General features: G+C 45.3%; 1 protein-coding gene across 1 annotated transcript in view; it reads right to left on the bottom strand.

The window, feature by feature from the left end:
- The window catches only part of PUS7 (pseudouridine synthase 7), a 44,744-nt gene extending 40,375 nt beyond the window's left edge, over nt 1-4,369 (bottom strand). The window contains exon 1 of the mRNA XM_075912019.2: nt 4,307-4,369. The gene's annotated coding sequence lies outside the window, so the exon portion shown is untranslated. The remainder of the gene's footprint in view (nt 1-4,306) is intronic.
- Between the last annotated feature and the right edge of the window lie 12,068 nt (nt 4,370-16,437).

The raw sequence follows: 16,437 nt of genomic DNA, 5'->3' as shown, positions 1-16,437 counted from the left end.
TAACAGTTATGATTTAAAAAGGACACACTGAGGCCTAGACATACAAAGAAGCTAGAAGAATAGTTTTTCATTACTAATAAAAAACAAAAGCACACTCATAATGGTAATGCTTACAGAAGTTGGATGCCATGAAACTGTTAAGAGTGATAGAAACTAAGAAAGTCAGATAGAAAAAGTTAAGAAAGGCACACAGACCAGAAAAGCCACAGTACACAGACTAAACACTAGCCAGTTAGGTGGACACACCAATGTGGATCTTTATTAACCTCAGTGCTAGCCTATAATAAATTGACTTGCTTAAGTACAGCAGAATCTCCAGCAGGTAACCAAATGCAAGACTAGCTCATGGTTTTTGATTGATTGATTGTACTTAATACTACTTGTACTTAATACTACTTTGTGTGTGAGTTTAGCCTTGTGAAAGGTGCCATATTAATAGTCCTGGATATCACAGTCCGCATAACCAGGGCTCGACAAATAATACAATCTACTCACCCGTGGCGAGTAGATTGTAACCCGGAAGAGCCGGGTTTGGGCGATCTGCGCACGCGCAGATCGCCGGACAGCGCAGCTGGCAAGCGGGACTCGCCATGGTTCAGCGAGCCCTGCGCATAACCACACATAGAACAGGTGCAATACCCACTTCCCTACATCACCCCATCAATATACACATAGGCTGTGTCTACACTGCACCCCTTTTCCGGAAAAGGGATGCAGATGAGACAAGTCGGAATTGCAAATGCAGCGGGGATTTAAATTTTCCCCTGTGCATTTGCATGAACATGGCTGCCGCTTTTTTCCGGCTCGAGGCTTTGCCGGAAAAAAGCGCCAGTCTAGACGGGATCTTTCCGAAAGATCCCGTCTAGACTGGCGCTTTTTTCCGGCAAAGCCTCGAGCCGGAAAAAAGCGGCAGCCATGTTCATGCAAATGCACAGGGGAAAATTTAAATCCCCGCTGCATTTGCAATTCCGACTTGTCTCATCTGCATCCCTTTTCCGGAAAAGGGGTGCAGTGTAGACACAGCCATAGATTTTAGAAGAGAGAATACAAATAATTTACTGCCAGCAAATAATCCAGTCAGGGCACAAAATAAACTTCTAGAAACTCTCTCAATTCTTAGATAACAGCTCCTACTTGAAAATTTTAAAAAAATTTATAATTTAAGGATCTTGTGAAGAGCTTCAAAAGAATCTCACAAAACTAAGTGACAGGAAAACAAAATGGCAGATGAAATTCAATGTTGATAAAGACTAAGTAATGCATATTGAAAAAACATAATCCCAACTATACATATAAAATGACGTGGACTAAATCAGTTGTTATAATTCAAGAGAGAGATCTTGGAGTCATTGTGGACAATTCTCTGAAAACATCCACTCAGTGTTCAGCAGCAGACAAAAAAGAAAACAACGTTGGGAATTATTAAAACTGAGATAGAGAATAAGACAGAGAACATCTTATTGCCTCTATATAAATCCATAATACACACGCACCTTAAATATTACATGCAGATGTGGTTACCTCATCTCAAAAAAGACATTTTGGCACTGGAAAAGGTGAGAAAAGAGCAACAAAAACGATTCGGGGTATGGACTGGCTACCATATGAAAGATAAATAAGACTGGGACTTTTTAGCTTTGAAGAGATAAGTAAGGGGTATGACATAGGGATATAAGCAACTAGTTGAATAGCTTTCCCCCTCCTTTACTGCCTTTGTATCCGAGGCAGCAGGGGAAGGGAGGGAGCAGGAGCCAGTGCTGGGGGGAAGCCATCTTAAGAGCCGTTCCACCCAGCACCGTCTCCATGGAGCGAGAGGGCAGGAGAGACAAAGGCACAACAGGCGGCTCTTGTACATTTCAAAGACAGAGGTGAAGCGGAATAGTGAGCACCCCTTATCGACTAATCAAGTAATCGATGGAAATTCCATCAACTATTAGATAAGCTGATTAATTGAAATTTAGCATCCCTAGTATGACAGAGGTCTATTAAATTGTGACTGATGTGGAGAAGGTGAATAAAGAAGAGTTGTTTACTCCTTCCCAGAACACAAGAATTAGGGGGTCACCAGATGAAATTAATAGGTAGCAAGTCTACAACAAACTAGACTTGCAATTATGAAAAAACAAACATATTTCCAGATACTATTTGTTCTCTAATTATTCTCTCTAATTAGATTTGAAAAACATCTTCAACTCCAAATGTAAATGCAGCTGTAAAAACAACCAAAAGGATGGATTTTATTTAGTTACAAATAAAAAAGAGAAAATTGCTTCACAAACATTTAAAATCAGTTCAAAAGAAGAGCTAAGAAATAAAATAAAGAATGAAGAAACAACAGAAGTGAAACAAGAAAGTATTATAAAACTATAAATAATAATAATATTCAATAGCATCAAAGGAATAAGACCAAATGAAAGAGTAGAAAGACAAACAAAATAGTTACCATACCTTTATTTCTTCACACCTTTCAATGAGTATCATCAACTTCAATCTCACCCAAAGTTTAAACTTCATAAAAAGGTTTTATAAACTCATAACCAATTGAAGTGATTGTTTTATAAATTCTCAAGTTTTCTGTAACACTTTAAAATGCTAATATCTCAGCTGCAAACAGAAATTACATCAATGTAATAGACTGGTTACTAAATTAATTTAATTAAATTGATGCAAACTTTTTGTATAGCTACTCTTGTTTAAGAGAGGATGATACTGTTTTAGCTTTGTTTGATTACATAAGTAATGCTGCTCCTTTTCCCTCTCTATCCCAAACCTTCCAGTTACCAACTATTCATATGAAAAGGCTTTCGCAGATCTCTGTGGAAGAGAAGATACAGCTGGGGAAAATATGCACTACTGTGTATATGCTTAATTAATGAGCCAGGTAATTTTTTTTTATTTTTTATTTTTTTACAGAAAAATGTTGCAGCTGCCTTTTGCCCACCAGAGGGTGCTATGGTGCTAGAACAGAACAGCAGCTCCCAGCAGAAGAAAACTTCAGCAGTTCTGTCTTTTGCCCACCAGAGGGTGCAACTCCTGGCAAGCCCTAGTCAGGGTACAGAAGATAAATATAGAGCCTGCAGATCCTTCTTCCAGCATGCCAGGTCAGGAGACAGGAGCAATGAGGAGATAAACAGTGTGAGATGCTGGAAGGAGTCAGACAGGGCTCATAAGCGCTAGAAAAGGACAGACTGAGGCAAGGGCTGAGTGGGAATGCAGGGCCATATAGGGACAAGGATACCCCTGAGTGGGGGCATAGGGACAAATGTGAACAGGGGCACATATGCTTTACTGACTGGAAGACGGTAGGGGGCAGCCAGGATCTTCATGCGGGGAAGCTCACTGGGAGTCCGTCCTCGCCTTCCAAAATACCTGTTTCATGCTTTTCCTGTCTCTACTAATCAACCCTCCAAGTTGACACCCAGGCTTCTTTTTCAGCAATTACTTCCCTCTCCATTACTCTGACTCCCCCCAAGCTTATGCACAGCTTCTGAGGAGTGCAAGAAATACAATTCTACATTGTAGTTTAAAGGAATTCTTTCAGAGTTCTGTACTGTTATGCCTAGAGGGAATTTATTTATCAAAAAAAAAAAACCCATGTTCAGAATCTTTTTTTGTTTTCTATTGTTAGACATACTTGCTGGCAAGTATTTTAAAATATATGACCAAAACAATTGAAACTGCTGTGATTATATAATGTTATTTTGAAAAATAAGTTATGAGAAATTTTGCAGAATCTGAAAATACTCTGCATAGAATTTTTTTTGGCATAGAATTCTACCAGGAATAGAGAAGAATGTGTCTGTTAACTCAGATATAACTTCTGGAGGGGCTGGGAGAGGGCAGTGCTCATCTCTCACCGTGCACTGAACCCCTGCAGGGTTATAATCCATTGAGAAGGCTGCCAAAGAAAGTCAACCTATTAGTCTGCTAAATGTTTCTAAAAGGCCCCCATCAACAGCAGTAATTAGAGATTAGACAGTTATCATAGATTGCCTAGTCTAAGAATAGGGGACAAACAGGTATAAATTAGCAAATGAGAACCATATGAGGAAAATATTTGAAATATTTATTACTGAAGGAACTAGATGGCTCAAAAATGATTACGAGAGAGACAGTCTTTCATGTGTACAGGTCTCTTAGTGAGAAAAAGTTGTTGCTATTCGACAGATGTTTGTCTAAGTCCAGTTCCCACATCAGAACCCGTGTTCGCAGCTGCAGTAGAAGCCAAGATTTTATGGACATTGAACAATCCCTTCTTCATTAAAAATAAGAGATTCTTTTATTCTTTGCAAGGGAGTAAACTTACACTGCTGTGTTTGCACTGCATCTGTTTTGTAGATATCCAGGGAACTTCAATCAGGCACTCTGCACTTTAAAGAGATAAAATGGAGAGTGTTAAATTCATATGCACAGCACAGAGCAGCTCCTCCATCAAATAAAGCAGAAAATTAGATGAGACAGTATATGGTATCAAAGTTCAGTGATACAAGAGAGTCTGGAAAGCAGCTGTCTCAGTCAACTGCAGGAAACAGTATGAGATCAAGAGCTCCATTGGGGTGGGGTAATGCTCCTTGCTCTTCCTCGCCTTCCCCTCATGATGGGGAGGGGGGAGGAAAGTACATAGCTTGTGTGCATTCCTACCTGTCCCACTTGGTGAGGGTAGGGGGATGAGGAGTAGGTGATGCAAACTCTATATTTTCCCCTCATTCTCTCATCCTGAGAGGAAGAGGAAGAAAGATAAGCAGTGTTCCCATAGGCATGGCTGGAGCCCCTCCCCCTCTCACCTTCCAGAAATGGCACCCTTGTGTGGGATCCATATAATTTCAACATACTTAGCAGAGATGACCCCAAATATTGCCCAAATAAGAGGAACATAACAAGCTGCAAAGTGCAGTATTTGGGGCTACTCCTGTATTTTATAAAACAGAAGTGAATTCAGCTGCATTAAACTTTACTACAAACATGTGAGTGGCTAAAGATCCTAGTATGCAATGCTCCATGCACCGGAAACCACTTGGATCAAAAACAGAGCCAAGATCATTAGCATAGGCGCTGACTCTGTGGATGTGCCAGGGCTGTAGTGCCCCTGGAAAAACATTATTGGTACCAAGCACAGCACAGGCAGTCAGCTCCCACTTTCCCTCTCCCCCCGCAGCATCTGCCATCTGCAAGCCCCCCACCATCAACTTCCCCCCTCATTTCTTGTACCTCTGGCCTGCCTCAGTGAGCTGATTTGTGACATGCAGGAAGCTCTGAGAGGAAGGGGTAGCAGCAGGGATAGGGCATGCTTGGAGAAGTGGATGGAAAGAAGTGGGGAATAAGTGGGGTGGGGGCAAAAAGAAGTAGGCAAGGGTAGGGATGTGGAAAAAAGATGGGGGTGAGAAAAGGTGGGACAGGCTGGGGGCAGGGGAGTACCCCAAGGGCCCAGAGAAAGCCAGCACCAATGATCATCAGGATCTATGCCCCTCACTCAGTGAGGAAGGGCAATGCGTGCTAAATAGATTTCCTACTATGGGAAAGGGAGGGGGAAATACCATGGACTCCGCGGAGGGAGGAAAACAAGGCAAGAAGAGATGGTGGGACCCTAAGAGAGGCCTCTGGACCCTAGCACTATACTGGCAGTTGAAGTGGGGTTACCCGGAGGAGCCTAATGAGAGTGGAAGGAAGAAGTTGCCTTGTTGAGTAGGGGGCTTATTTTTAACCTGCTCTTGGCCAGGGAGCAGCACAAGGCAGGCGCCGTAGTGGGCCCCGTAAGGGTGGCCGTGCGGGGCCACTTCCAAGTCAGTGAGTTAGCAGATGGCACCCGATGACGATGACACAGCGAGCAGGGCACGGCGGGCCCAATCTCTCCCCCTCAAAGGAGAGCACGGGCCGCACCAAGGCAGGCGGCTGAGCGCCTGCAGCCCAAGGAGAGGCGCCTTCCGCTCGGCAGGGCAAGCGGCGCTGCGGGGCGGAGCAGGCAGCTCCCACGCGGGCGAGGCGGCGGGGGGCGCTTACCCGGAGCCTGACGTTGCCGCTGGCAGGGAAGGAGGCGGCGGCAGGAAGCGGCCAGAAAGCGGAGGCCGCAGGGAGCCAGCAGCATGCAGCGGGCCTCCGGCCGGAGCTGCGGGGCGGGCCCACGTGTCCGCTCCGGGCTCGGCCTCTGCAGCGGGCGACCGAGGCTGGCCTGGGCCGGAGCGCGCCTCTGTGACTGCAGCTCCCGTCCGGAGCCGGGGGAGGGCGCAGACAGGACAAGCCTCCTCCCTCCTAGCGTCATCAGCCCAGCCCCCGCAGCCACACAGCCCGGCCTCCTGCCCTCCGGGGCCGCGGCCGCAAGGAGCCGCCCCGCCTGGGCGAAGATAAACAAGGCGCAGCGTGGCCCAGCCTGCGCTCCCTCTGCAGCAATTGCGAGGCGGCAGAGCGGCTCCTCCACTGAGGAAGGGTTTCGCCGCGTACTTCCCCGAGACGGTTGCAGTCTCCTTCTCTCCCGCCGGCAGCTTGTAGACAGAAATCCCCCTTGCGCCTGGCTCGGTGGCGGAACAGGGGACATGGTGGCGCCCCGGTCAGAGCGGCCGCGGGGCTGGTGGTAAGAGCCGCTTGGAGCATCGGCTTTGCCAGTCGGATCGAGTCAAAGCTTTCTCCTGCCGGTGGCTCAGCCCACACCGAGCGGCTGTTCGCTGCAACCCCCTGAATGGGGCGGGAGAGGGCAGAGCAGCCGCACGAAAGAGTTCAAATGAATCACTGGCGTGAGTAAGAAGCATCAGGGAGCCTTTGAACAGATCAAGCCATTGATGAAGCAGTGTGCAAAGCATGTTGAAGTCTGTTGATTAAGCTTGTTCTCGATGAAGTCAGTGAGAGCAGGGTCTAGAAGAGCAATGTTCCTGCTAATCTTTTTTTCCATCAGTGTGTGGATTTTTTTCCATGCATGTGCAGAATATATTATGGCTACGTCTACATTGGCATGATCTTGCGCAAATACTCTTTAACGCAAGAGTTCTTGCATTAAAGTATTTGCGCAAGAGAGCATCTACACTGGCATGTGCCTTTGTGTAAGAGATGTGCTTTTTGCGCAAGAGCATCCGTGCCAGTGTAGATGCTCTCTCGTGCAAGAAAGCTCCAATGGCCATTTTAACCATCGGGCTTTCTTGTGCAAGAAATTCATGTTGCCTGTCTACACTGGCCTCTTGCGCAAGAACAGTTGCACAAGAGGGCTTATTCCTGAGCAGGAGCATCATAGTTCTTGCGGAAGAAGCACTGATTTCACACATTAGAACATCAGTATTCTTGCGCAAGAACTCCCCGCCAGTGTAGACAGGCAGCATGTTTTTGCGCAAAAGTGGCCACTTTGGCACAAGATCATGCCAATGTAGACACAGCCTTTGTTGTGTGCACTGAGAATATGTGTGAATATGCACCAGCAGAAGAAACGTTAATCTAGTTGTGGGAGCTCTGCTAATTCACTAGACAGCATTTGAATCTCTCAGGAGAGGCCTCAAGGAATGCTAGTCATAGGTGATTTGTAGTAGCACTGGGAGATGCACAATCGCCCTGCATCTTTGCCAAATTTTAATTGCTAAATGGGGTGCCCCAAGTGCCCTAGTTGTCATTGGGTAAAGTGATGTTTTTCATTGGATCAATGTCTACTGATTAAAGAAACAATTTTGCAAGCTTATATATAGCTCTTCTTCAGGTCTGGGCAAAGTACTCAGAGTGTCACAGCTGAGCACAAGGGGAACAGATTGTTTGGCACAGGGAGTTAACACATGTTTCATGGTTTAAACCCGAGTGGGCAAAGAGGCCTCCATGGGCCTGATCTGGCCTGCCAAGCGGGTGGATCCAGCCTGTGGACACTCTACTGCTTCCCCGCCTCTCCCCAGGCCAATCAGGGCCTGGAGGTAGGAGGAGTGTGTAATGTCTCTCACTCCCTGTCCCCACCCTGCAAGGGGTGCACCGGGTGCCCCTTGTAGGGTGGGGGCAGGGAGCAAGAAACTTTGCATGCTTTTCCCACCCCCAGGCTCCGATTGATCTGGGGTAGGAGGGAGCGCACAAATTCTCCTACTGCCAGGGGCATAAGTGCCTAGAGGGAACCAACAGCTGTTCAAGAACAGCTGGTAGTTCTCTATGGGGGGGGGGGGAGCAGGGCAAAACCTTCACCAAACCAATCAGGGTCTGTGGGCAGGGAAGCAGAAGTGTCCTGGCCCCATCCAGTTTTCCCTCTGAGTTGTGTGGCTTCACAGGTAGCCCCACCCAATCAGAGGCTCAGGGCTCCGTGTATACTGATTAATCATCTGGAAGCTGTGCTGCTACACAGGGAACACTGGCTCCACCCCTTCTGCCCAGAGCCCCGCCTCTTCCAATGCAGCTGAGGGCCACCTCAAAAATTAGTATTGCCCACTCCTGCTCTAAACAATGTATTTAGCTGTGACACTCTGAGTACCTTACCCAGACCTGAAGAAGAGCTTTCTCTGTGGCTTGAAAGCTTGTCTCTCTCACCAACAGAAGTAGGTCCAATAAAAGATATCACCTCACCCAACTTTTCTCTGTAATATCCTGGGACCAACAGAGTTAGAACAAGACTGCCTGCAAGCTAGCATTTTGGTCTGTGCACATCTGCCAAGTAGCATATAAAACAGGCTCAAGTCTGCTATACACAAACCCTCACACTGCCTTTGAAAGGAATAAAAACACCTGCATTCAGAGCTGAAGGACCTACATTCTGTCCCCACTAGGGGTCTGTCTCCTGTGCATTGTAAATCTGGGTCTTTGGGCCATTAGCTTATCTTTCCAAGCCTGTGCTTGAGTGGTCACATTGCATTGTACACCTAAGCTTACAGTCGTTGGACCTGGGTATGTCTACATAGCGAGCAAACTCTCAAGAGAGAATCTGTATAGTTTGGGCTCTAGGGGCTGGAGTCAGTGGTGGGCTTTGGAGCCCAAATATCTATACAGCTATTTTTAGTGCTGTAGTGTGAGCTGTAGTGTTTAGTCTGTAGACCCAGGCTCTGAGATTCACTGCCATGGCATCCTGCTTTCTATTTAGATGTAGACATAGCTGTGCTAACATGTGTACTGTACCACACAGAGTTTCTAATTCAGGTCTGCAGCTTGAGCTGCTTTTACATCCATGCTACTAAATTACAGAGCTTAGTCACAGGGCAACTCTGGCACTGACCCAGGTTCTGAGTGCTTGCTGACCTATTTGTGTGTGACTAGGAGGATTTGGGCTCAACCCTGAGTCAGGGCAAAGGCTTAGCATGGAATGTAGAGATGCCAGTCAGGGACAAAGCATCCTCATTGGCTGGCTATGAATAGAATTAAAGGAGATGAAACTGAGGCAAAGTCAGACTGCTGGTAAAAAACACTCTATGATTCAACTCCTCACTAAACTTTCTCATTATAACCAGTCAAGAAAATCATAGTCATTATAATAATTAATTAATAAAAATAGAGCGTTCCTGAACCCAGGAGAAATAATCTGCAAATTCCACTAGGTAGCCCAGTGTAGACAGCCACTGTGCACATCTAATTTAACTTATTCAGCACAGTGAAGGACCCCAATAGAAATATGAGAGATGGGTCAGTCATGGGTGACCATGCATTATCACACTGTCCACAGTGGCCCTCTGGGGATCATATCAGATGCGTCCAACATTTATTGGAAGGGAAATAAAACATGTTTTAAATGGTGTTGAAACATTATTTAAAAAGCTTCATCATGGCTGTAAACTGTGCTGGTTAATTTTAAGTTATGTGTACTGAAAGTGTGGACAGGACTAAATAAATCCTCTTTTCTGGCCTTGGTAAATGTTATCTTTCCTCTACTCCAACTCCATTTCAAACTCTGTTGCTAAAATTGGCTTCATGGCTGGTCAAGCCAACTATATTACTCCTCTCTTTGCCTTTCTCCACATATTCCTCTTTTCACTGCACCCAACACAAGCTACTGTACTTGTCCTCACTTTTAAGGTCCTACACAAGCATACTTTCAGTCTGTCTATTGTCTTTTATTTGTTATCAAGCTACTGATCTCTGTCTGCGCTTTGTCAGTCATGCCAGCCTTCTGTTCTGTATAGGTTCTTATACCATGTATGTTCATCACAACAGTACTGAAGAATTTCCAGTAGTGCATTAAGCAACATGACTGATATCTGTCAGATGTTTGCTCTCTCATCCTTCTTATGCACAGAAATCTGATCTGTGGAATTTTTATAATATTTATACAGATATTGCTTTATGTGTGTTAGAGAAGGCAAAGTCTAAGGCATGTGCCTGGCACTTGGAGCAAAAAGTAATGAGATTTGTTATGGTCCTTAATTCCTGGGGAGTTCATTTTGCAATTGTGAGCCAACATCCCCCTGAAAAAGCCCTGGCTACATCTACACTGCAGCAGTTTTTCAGAAGAGGAAATGCAAATGGAGCGCTTTCATTTGCATATTCTCTTCCAATCCTTTTTGCGGAAGAGGTTTTTGTGATAAAAAGCTCTGTGTAGACGGGGCCATTTTTCGGAAAAATACCGTTTTGCACAAGATCCTGTAAACCTAATTTTTTGAGGAATAAGGGATCTTGTACAAAATTAGGTTTTTCCTAAATTACTGACTTGACCAATTGTAGTATGTATCTTCAATCAAAGACCCAGAAAGAGATGTGACTGCTAGTTCCTCCAACTATTTTTCTTTCCCAGTAGTATCACCGCTATTTTGCTTGGGTTCAACTTCAAACGGCAGTTCTTAATCTGTTAGCTGATCTCATCCAAACATAGGGCCACCGTGATGGTAGTGGTATGATTATGTGCAGTGAAGGGTAGGTAGTGCGGTGTGTTAGCTACATATTGCTGTCACCGGAGTCCATTTTGTCTGACCATTTTTCACCTAGGGCAGGGGTGGCCAACCCATTAAACAAAGAAAGCAGAAACAGTGACAGAGAAAATGCAAAGAGCCGCACCAGAATTGTTGAACAAACAAACAAAAAACAAAACAAAAGAGGAAGAGCTCCCCACCAGCCAGAGTTGCTGAGCAAAAAGAAAAAAGACGTTGCCCCTTTAAAAACCACAGGTTAGGCTTTTTGGCCACATCAGGCTCCCACCAGCCGACGCCATCTTGCTGACGCCATTTTGCCATGCTGGACAGCTCCCCTACACCCGGGGAGCACATAGGGCTGGGGGCCATTTGTAGGGGTGCATGGGGCGGCTTCGCAAGCCACGGGGGAGGCTTCACAAGCCGCACTTTCAGGGGTGAAGAGCTGCATGTGGCTCACAAGCCGCAGGTTGGCCACCCCAACCTAGGGCTTCATGTAGATGTTGAATAGGAACAGAGAAATTATCCTTATAGTCCTTATAGGACTCTACAAGGGAGGGGTCTAGTGATAAAGGTGCAGGTTCCCATCACTATTCATTAGGTTCATCCCTCCAGGAAGAACTCAAACCATTTTAGTGTATGGCCCCGAGAACCTCCTCCACAAAAAAAAGTCCAGTATCTTATAGTCAACAATGTTCAATGTTTCAGAATGGCCTTATTTGGCCATCTGTCCTGTTTTCCTTCAAGCACTTCCCTGCTTTCTCTTCTGCCACACTCCATGCATGGAAAAACCTTCACGTAAAAATCCACAAAGACGCTACCTTGTCCTCCTTCAGATGCTTCCTTAAAATTCCTCTCTGCCATGCTTACAAAACTCTTGGCAATGGCTAGGCAGCTTGTGTGCTGTGACCTCTGGTTATTACAATAATCATAAATGCAGTAAAACCTTGAATTTTACACACACTAGTCTTACCAAGGACCAGGTATACAAATCATACTCCCAATGGAAAAGAAAAAAATCACATACATTCATGTTGATGAGGAACATTTTGATGTCTTTAATACATTGTAAATCACTTTGCAGTGGTTTGGAAGACAAGAAGAGTGCAACATAGTGCACCATACAGCAACATAAGTGCCTGCTGTAATTCTGAATGTTAAATTTTATGAGCTTTTCAATTTTATTAACTCCCTAATCCCCAGTTAGTTCATAAAGGAAGAGTATCTCACTGTTAACACGCTCTCCTGATTCTCAGTTATGTTTACCTACTGTCCATTACCAGTTTCCAATTGGGAACAGGCACTGTCCTTGATATATGTGTATGGGGCCCAATATCTGACAGCTCTGAAGGCTAGCACAATACAAATAACTAATAATACCAGTTTTCTAATAAACACAGGAAAGGGTTAGAGCTCTCCTTCTATTGTTAACATGTTTTCTGTAAAATGTGATCATAAAGGAATGACCTGGTGCATGCCAAGAATCAAGTGGCCAAATCCTTTGAGCTGTCCATATAAATTGAAAAACCCCAAGGGAAGAGAGTAGCAGTAACACCACCTGCCATTCCTCATTGTGAATCCCCCTGGGGCATAGAGAACTAGGCTGATGAAGTATACTTTACATATCTTTGCATCAGTTACTATCAGTTGGCTTGATTATTTGTTGGTTTTTTTACTTCTATAACTAATAATGTAACCCCACAATTACTGCAGTCAGCCATTTTGTGTTTCTAGCCACTAGTAGCTGAAAATCAAAAATCACATAGCTAGGAATAATTTTTAGGACCATTAGAAGCAAGGCTAAACAGGTATAATTTGCCATTTTGCTGAACAGAATGGAAGAAGGGGAAAAGAGTTAACAGATTGTGAGAATGCAAGAGAGTATGTGGATAATGACCTTGGATTTGAGTGCCTCTGTCATATAAATGTATTATGACTAGAAATACTAGGAATGTTTTGTTGATAAAAGATCGTGAGCAGTTTGCTGAAGCTAGAAGAACTAGTGACCCACTAGAGATTACTGTGGTGACTGTGGTAATTCATAGGGGTTACTATGAATTATGTATTTTTGGGAGTTAGCTATATAACAGAGGTGGGCAATAATGTGGCTCTGGCTAGGAGACACTTACTAGTTGGCTCCTGGCTGGCAGACCAGTAGGACCTTCATGCAAGCTCCCTGGCTGCTGTGGCTGCACCTGTTGCTCAAAGGGGCCAGCGTGTGTGCTTCTGCGTGACCCGCATGCTTTAGAGGAGGGGGGCCCTCTGTGCCCTCTTGCAAAGAGAATGTAGTGAAAAAATAAATGTGATAGTCTCAAGTGGGAACAATTAAAAAATTATTATCCTATAGTTATTATCCTGTGATTTCTCTGACCTCTCTAAATCAAAACTAAGATATATAATATTCCTGATCTATTTCAAAATTAATGTCAAGCTCTTCCTTATTTTATAGAACCAGTCATTTGTTCTTGGAAAGTGCAGAACAGGAGTCCGATAACCCAGTTGGGCTAGTCATTCTAGGCACCTAGCTTGCCACATGTGGAAAATAAAAACTATTTTTGAGGCAAATTGCCACTCTCTCAGCAAAATTAAGGCAATTGAGAGACTGCTCCAAGCAACATAAAATAATCTATCCCCCTGTCTGTTAGGATTTTTGCATATTATATCAAATCAAGGTCACAAATACAATTTTCCAAAGTAGCTAAGTCACTTATATGCCTACATCCCACTTTCAAAAGGGATTCAGGCACTGAGGGCCAGATATTTAAAGGCACCTAAAGATACAGTAGGCATTTCCAAAAATCATGGTAGGTGCCTATCTGCAATAGAAAAGCAGTAAAATCATCTCCTTGTAAAAACTACAGAATTGCTTTCCAGAAGGCCAGTGCAAATTCTACACAATGTAATAACAAAGAAGCAAACTGGCTTTAACAGAGGGGAAAATGGTAGACAGTACAAAGGGAGATTTGTGAATGTTATACTAATTCCAGTCATTCTAATGTACCTAGAACAGCAGATTGATTACACTTGGCATTTTTCAGTTTCAAAGGCTGAGGACTGTAATATAGAAAGAGAGTGAATCAATGGATAAGCAAAAGGATGGAGAGATGAAGTTGCACTTAAAAACAATTTTTGGACTGAAACCAAGTACAGTATAAAACTTGTAGACCACCAAAGAATAATTGTCTTGTAAAGTAGCAAGACACTGAAATAGGATCTTAAAGTGAAGGTACTCTCACAATCCTCTTTATGGCTATGTCTAGACTGCAAGCCTCCTTCGAAAGAGGCTTTTTCGAAAGATACTTTCGAAAAAGAGCGTCTAGACTACAAGCGGAACTTTCGAAAAAGCAAGCCGCTTTTTCTAAAGAAAGCAGCGAGTGAGTCTGGATGCTCTCTTTCTAAAAAGCAGTTTCTTCCTGGAGCTGCTGCTTAGGGCTACCTGAGGCTCGTGCTTAAAGCGACCCTCCGTACAGTTGTGTCTCAGGCTCCTCTGTCCTTATGGGACAGCAAACCCATTCCACTGCTTGCTGTGGTTACCCTTGCAGATACCTCAGCATTTTAGCCATGGAGCCAGAGCTGCCGCTGGTCAGTCAACGGCCCTTATCTGTCGTGCTGCAGCTAGTGCATCAGTTCCTGCAGGCTGTCCCCCAGGCCATGCAGGAACGCAACTCCCAGCTCATCATCTCTCTGCGAGTGCAGCTCTTGCAGTTGCACCCCACCATGCACTGTCACTTTTGGTAACTGGACACCAGTTCTGATTGGTGGAACCTGTCGGAGACAGAACATCAGAAATGGCTGCCCGTCGCAGGGAGCCATAGCCTGTAATACATCTAAGGCTGGTATAGGGGGCTCTGTCTGTGAGGTGGAGTGTTTTCCATATAAGGGCATGTAAATTAATAATCTTCCCCTGCTCGCTCCACCCATTACAGTGAAAGATCAGCCAATGGGCTGACTTGTGCTCAGGCCTGCTACTCCACCCACTGCAGCAAAAAACAACCTATGGGGTGATAAGTTCACAGGCAATAAAACAGGCAGGCAGCCCCTCTCTCACGGGGGATTCGCATCAAGTGAACGCCTGGCCTGATCACCCAGACGCCTTGCACCCCCCGCTCTCGAGTCTTACAGAGCGTACTCCGAGTTGGTCGACCCGAGTGGAGACAGTTTATGAGCATGTGACCGGTACTTGTGTTCCTACTGTCTCCAGAACTGGTATACCCCCCTCCCCTCCCCCCGCATGCAGAAGGACACCTTTCTGGAGTGAGTGACTTGCCCCTGCCCTCAGGCGATGGGACACCCACATGAGACTCATCATCCCCCTCCAGAAGCAGGTAGCCATTGCTATTTGGAAGCCTGATATACCGGATAGCTACCAATATGTCAAACCAGTTCGGCGTGGGGAAGTTGACCATCATGTTGCACTGAGGGATGCTTAAGTCTAAATTTGCAATCTGATTACTGCTAATTAATTAATTAAACCTCAGTGGAAGTTGCAGATACCACCAAACCTCATCTATCATAGGTGTTTGTTGATTAACTTGCCGCGGAGAAATAAAAACGTTACGCAATTTAAAGGGGCCAAGCCATATATTGTAGGAATTTAAAAGGTACAACAAGGAAATAGGTAAACACTCTTAATATCCCAACCCAAGAAGCAATAGGAGGATAGTAAAGTACCCCACAAACATAAGGTATTACACAGACAATATTTACAATTCCAGTCGTCGACGATGGACGGTGATGCACCTGTCTCTCAAGCCTTTGGCTAATTAAAGCCTCTAGCGAGAGACTAGGAGGCGATCCCTCACAGCGATGTCCTCTGCGGTGCTCTCGACCTCAAGCCTTAGGCTCCTTCCGAGCCCTTGGCGAGGAACAGAGAGGCGGTCCCTCGTAGACCCTGGGGACGGGTGGAATGCAGGCAGGTGGTGAAGTCCTCCTCCAGGGCCTTCTGCTCCTGGACGCAGGATTCACTGCTGGTAAGTTGCCTGGCGCTGGCCTTCGGGTTGATTCCGCTCTTCAGCGGGAACCAGCGATAGACGAGCTACTCCTGTACCCAGACTGGATACACAACGCCTCCCGTCACGATATAATACCCCGGCCGCTTGAGCGTAGAACCGACACACTATACTAACGGACAGACTCGATGACGAACCTCTAGCTAACCTAGCTATCTATAGACATGGACAGGGGATAGGGTGGAACGCTGCAGAGGAAGCAAAGCAAAAGCGAACAGCGAACAAGCGGGAAAGGTGAACTAGAACTTAAGTAGTCTCTCCCCATGAATATTTATGAGCTGTAGCTTTAAACTCATTGGACCTTGTCTGGGTAAACAAGGGCCTCTGATTGGATGGCTGAATAACCAGCTTCTAACTGTCTGGGGTGAGTGTACTGTGTGCAGCAGCATGTGGTGACATGTGCAGCTACTTGCGTGCCGTGTGCAACAGCACATGGTGACGTATGCAGTAGAAGCTAGAACTATCCATGTAACTATTCATGACAGTTGTTATATATTCAGTGTCACTGCTCATGCATATTGATGAGAAGGCGGGGACCCCGTTACAATCAGGGCCCTTCTTGTATAGATATGATGCTCTTGAGCTATTGTCCCAGGAGGGAGGTGAAGTGCTGGAATGGGGTGCCCTAAGGAAAGTGGTGGTGGTGATGGAAGCTC

Source organism: Pelodiscus sinensis, chromosome 1, assembly GCF_052426305.1.
Source record: "Pelodiscus sinensis isolate ZL-2025 chromosome 1, ASM5242630v1, whole genome shotgun sequence".
NCBI lineage: Eukaryota > Metazoa > Chordata > Testudines > Trionychidae > Pelodiscus > Pelodiscus sinensis.
This window is presented reverse-complemented; position numbering and strand designations above follow the sequence as displayed.